This window comes from Nannospalax galili, unplaced genomic scaffold (genome assembly GCF_000622305.1).
Source record: "Nannospalax galili isolate Female #2095 unplaced genomic scaffold, S.galili_v1.0 scaffold299, whole genome shotgun sequence".
NCBI lineage: Eukaryota > Metazoa > Chordata > Mammalia > Rodentia > Spalacidae > Nannospalax > Nannospalax galili.
The window spans coordinates 79,254-84,306 of NW_008343973.1; the positions used below are offsets into that span (position 1 = coordinate 79,254).

The following is a 5,053-nucleotide window of genomic DNA, read 5'->3' on the forward strand; positions in this document are numbered from 1 at the left end:
TATAAAACAAACATAGTAAGAAAACCTTGATTTGTCCTGTGGTTTTTCTGTAACTTCTACAGCCAGTTGTGCTATGGCTAGTGAGGAAGAGCTTCCATTTTCCCCATCAATACTCCAGGCAGGTTACCAATGCTACCACCTAGAGAGAGCAGACAGAGTCCTCCAAGAAACAGCCCCTCTCTGCAGTGGTCTAGAACATAATGCACCTAATGAGTCCTCATACTGTTTCCTAAGCTGCAGGCAAGGAGCATCCATTTTGCAATCCAGTTTTTGAACAGAAGTCATTTAAGTGAACCCAACAAAACCAGTAAGTACAGTATGGATCCCACTGGACATCAACCTCAAGGCCATAAGGCAGACATTTCAAGGGAAAAAAAATGTAACTTTACATGTGAGCATTAACTACTGTAGCCAGGGCTGGAGAGATGGCTCGGCTGTTAAGAGCACTGACTGCAGTACCCACAGGGCGTCTAAGAACCATCCTTAACACCGGATCCAGGGGAATCCGAAGCCCTCTTCTGACCTGTGCTGCACTGCATGACACAGGTGCACTCAAAAACATGCAGGCAATACAATCATACACATAAAATAAAAATACATAAAATATTTTTAAAAAATACTGTAGCATACATACCATCATTATCAAAATACATTATAGTTATACTTTACTTCATAAATTGAACCTCTTACACATACATTATACACTAAATATAAATATACGTTATATAAATATACGTTAAATAAATATAAATATACGTTAGCCCCTGCATGTAAATATTGATTTCCAATTAATTATCTCCTCTGTTTCAAAAGTCAATTTTTAAGGCCTGGTGATGAGTTCCAGGCCAGCTGGGGATGCAAGGAGACCCTGTCTCAAAAAGACCCTTGGGCATATCCTATCATCACAGACCACTTCCCGCGCACCTCAAGTCAGAGCCAAGACTAGGCCGCCCGCCCCAGCTCCTGCCGACACCAAGCACCCGGGGCCCACCCCAAGGCTGGCCCGCGTCCATCCCGGACCCCGCCCCACGGCCGGCACGCGCCCGGCCCCTCCCGGCTCGAGGCCCGCCTCACCGCCTCGGAGAAGCGGCCTTCGTGGCACCGCTGGTCCCCCTGCACCGCCAGCCATGCGAACTGCACCGCGTCCCGCTCCAGCGACGCCCTCGCGTTCATGGCGCCGAGGGAAGGGGACAAGCGCTGACACTCGCCGGCTAAGCCACTCCGCCTCTCCTCAGACCGATGGGCGGCGCACCACGCAGCTCCAGCAACTCCGGTTCCGAGTCTTTGGCCTCCACGCCCCCCGCTCCTCATACCACGCCCACAGGCTGCCCTGCGCAGGCGCCGCAGGGCCCGCCGTGCCACCAGGGTGCAACGGTGGGCGGGGCCAGGTGGGCGGTGGGCGGGGCCAAGTTGGCTGGTCGGGTGGCGTGGAGTGGGGTGGGGTGGCAGAGTTCAAGTCCACCCTGGTCTACCTGTCTCAAAAAGACAAAAAAAAAAAAAAAAAGAAAAGAAAAGAAAGATGTCTAGGCATAAGAAAAAGCATATGCAACACGTTTAAGGTCTGAAAATACAAGGTTTATTATAAGGAAATGAATTTAATTTGGTGTCGCTGGAACAGAAAATCAGACAATATGATTGAGCTTGTTTCTCAACACAGGCCCTTTGTCACAAGGGAGAGAGCAAGAGAGAGAAAGGGAGAGACGGGGAGGGAGGAAGAGAGAGAGAGAATGCGAATGAAGAGAACCTAGGATGGTGGTATATTTAGAGTTACAAGTGACCTTCATAGAACTACTGGTCCAAACATGCAACATACAGTTACTGCAATAACGTGTGACAAAGAACAGTTAGAGTGCCAAGGATAGTGGTACTTGCCTATAACCCTAACACTCTCAAGCAAGAGGATCATCAATTCTAGGCAAGCCTAAGCTATACAGTGAAACCACCAAACATCAACCAAACAAAAAAATACAGTCTGTCTGAATAACTATATGCCTGACCAGTGAGCTTTCTCCCTGAAGCCACACTACGTGGCACAATATTAGAATGTTTTGGAGGGACAATAATATGTTCAAAATCATGAGATGACTGATTAATTGACTAATTGACAGATTTTACATTATATATTCTTTATTTAAAATTTCTCTTTACTGGGGCTGGAGAGATGGCTCAGCGGTTAAGAGCACTGACTGCTCTTGCAGAGGACCCGGGTTCAATTCCCAGCACCCACATGGCAGCCACGAACCATCCTAACTCCAGTTCCAGGGGAATCAGAAGCCCTCTTCTGACCTCCACAGCATTGCTCGACACGGGTGTACTAACATACATGCAGGCAATACACTCATACACATAAAATAAAAATAAAGAAATAAAATATAAAATTTCTCTTTAATATACTCATAAATAAAATATACACATAAATGACATAAATACTGGAAGATTTTCATTAAAGTTCTATTAGGCTCCTCCCTTCCATTTACAACCATGGCTAGCACAGTAATAACCTTGGTATGCATTTTTACATGCTTCCTCCCAAACCAAAAATTCATATGACAACACATCCAAACATATATATGTATGTTTGTAGGGATTGAGGGCCATTTCAAAATGAATTAAACATAATTGATTCTTTCCTTATTAAACAATGTCTTTTGGAAATCACTCTAAGTCATGTGATTCTAAGTCGTTGAATCTACTTTGTTGATTACAGCTTTATTAATATAATTTACTACTGTTTAGAATTTGCATCTGTTGTCAAAAGTGAAATTACTGATAGGTTTTACTGGGCTGTATCTTTATTGGATTTTGGAGTTAATGATCTGCTAACTTCTTCAAAGGACTTTGAGAAGTTTCCAACTTTATACGAAATTATTTAAATATTGAATTGAGGGAGTGTGTGTGTGTGTGTGTGTGTGTGTGTATGTGTGTGTCTATTTTGGTTTTTTGAGACAGTTTCTCTGTAGCCCAGTTGGCCTGGGACTCCCTATGTTGACCAGTCTGGCCTATATCTCACAATGATCTGCCTTCCTCTGCCTCCCAAGTACTGGGATTAAAGGTGTGCACCACCACACCCAACTGGACTTATTTGCTTTACAGAAATAAGATTATATTCCATCTTGGGTTACTTTTACTGGTGTCTTTTCAACAACAATTTTTTTAAGTAGGTTATTTCAAAGGAATTGATTTATTCAAGTCTGCCGTTTCTGGAGATAAATTTAATAGAAAAACAACACCTCTTTCTTTGTTATACCTAGGAATATAACATTCTCTGAGAACATTTTTGCTTTTTGTACATTTGTTGTTAGCACATAAAACAATGGCTTTCATTCTATTTTCATACATACATCTCGCTAGTCTTTGCTCTTATGCATTTCCCACTGCCCTGTCTTTTCCTTTGCCCTGCCATAACCCTATCCTACCTCTCCCCAAGTAGTTCTCCCACTTGGCTTTAGTGTTATCCCTTCCTTCTCCTAAATACTGCGTCTACTTTAATTTCATATAAGTACATATCTTATGTATATACATGGATATGTAAATCCCACATATGAGAGAACACCTGCAATATTTGTCTGAGTTTGGCTTATTTTGCTTAATATGATGATCTCCAGTTCCATTAATTTTTCTGCAAGGTCAAAATTTCATATATATATATGTCCCCATGCCCCACCCCCCGTCTTTTTGAGACAGGGTCTCCCTGTAGCCCCTGGTGGCCTGGAACCCGCTATGTAGACCAGGCTGGCCTTGAACTCACAGAGATCTGCCTGCCTCTGCCTCCCAGGTGCTAGGATTAAAGGCATGCATCACCACGCCTGGCTTTATACCTTAGTTATCTAACAAGCTACTTAGCTAAAAATGTTTGCCAAATGTAAGAATTTTCTGGTTGTATTTAGAGTCTTTAAAGAACACAATCATATCATTTGTAAATAGAGAAAATATGACTTCTTTCTTATTTTCATCTCCTTTATTTCTTTCTCTTGCTTTATTGCTCTTGCTAATAAGTCAAGCATTATACTGAACACGAGAGGAGAAAGTGTGAACACTCTTTTTGATTTTTAGACACATTTTCTCCCAGTGCTTCCCCATTTCATATAATGTTGGCTCTACGTTTGTTGTGTATATCTTTATTATACTGGATATGCTCCTAGTTTCTTAAGGGCTTTTATGGTGAAGGAAGTTTGAATTATATCAAAGGCCTTTTCTACATCTATTGAGAGGCCTGTGTAATTTTGAACCTTGAGTCTATTCCTGTGCTGATTCTACTTACTGATTTTGCAAATCTTGAATCAGTGTTACATTCCAGGAAGGAAACCAAGTTGATCCTGGTGTATGATTGGGATGGTTAATGGTAACTGTCAACTTGACAGAATCATAGACTTTTTAATTCTTCATCCAACATTTTACTCTTTTCAGAATCTTTTATGTTTTTTTTTCGGAGCTGAGGACCAAAAATTTGTAGCTGTTCTACTCATTGGAGTGAAAAACTAGAAACATCCCAGGTATCTATTCACCATAAGAGAATGGAAAACAAATCACAGTATACCCATAAAATAAAATACTACTCCGTAATAAAAAGGAAAGAACTAATACACAAGACGCCATGGATAAATCTCAAAAAGCATGATGCTGAGTTACTGTGGCAGCTACAAAAGGGAAGACTGTATGTTCCATTTACATGAAATCCAAGAATGGGAAACTCTAATCTTTGGTGGAAAATTATCGAAAGGTTTATGGTTGGGATACAGAGAGAAAGGACACGGAGTAGTGGAAAGTTCGTGTGTATGAGTGTTGGCCTGCATGTGTGAATGTGCACCATGTGCATGCCTAGTGCTCACAGAGGTTAGGAATGGGCATCGGATCCCTAGAAGCCGGAGTTACAGAGGATTGTGAGCCACCACATGGGTGCAGGAAACTGAAACTGGATCCTTTGAAAGAGCAGCCAGTGTTCGTAACTACTGAGCCACTCTCCAAACAGCTTAATAGTAAAACTAAAACGTAAGTCCAAATTAGAGCGTGTAATAATGGAAACTAATAAGCTAGTAAGTAACAAGTCAAACCC

The 5,053-nt window shown here is 41.9% G+C and overlaps 1 long non-coding RNA gene across 10 annotated transcripts in view; it reads right to left on the reverse strand.

Annotated features, from left to right (window-relative positions):
- LOC103739822 overlaps positions 1-1,307 on the reverse strand; it is a 27,733-nt gene extending 26,426 nt beyond the window's left edge. For 8 of the 10 annotated variants that reach the window (XR_001872607.2, XR_003850673.1, XR_001872606.2 and 5 more), the window contains exon 1: positions 1,075-1,307. This is a non-coding gene — a long non-coding RNA (uncharacterized LOC103739822). Of the gene's footprint in view, positions 1-25; positions 140-1,074 lie in introns of all 10 variants that reach the window. The other 2 variants (XR_003850676.1, XR_003850675.1) reach the window with 1 other exon arrangement.
- Positions 1,308-5,053: the final 3,746 nt, after the last annotated feature.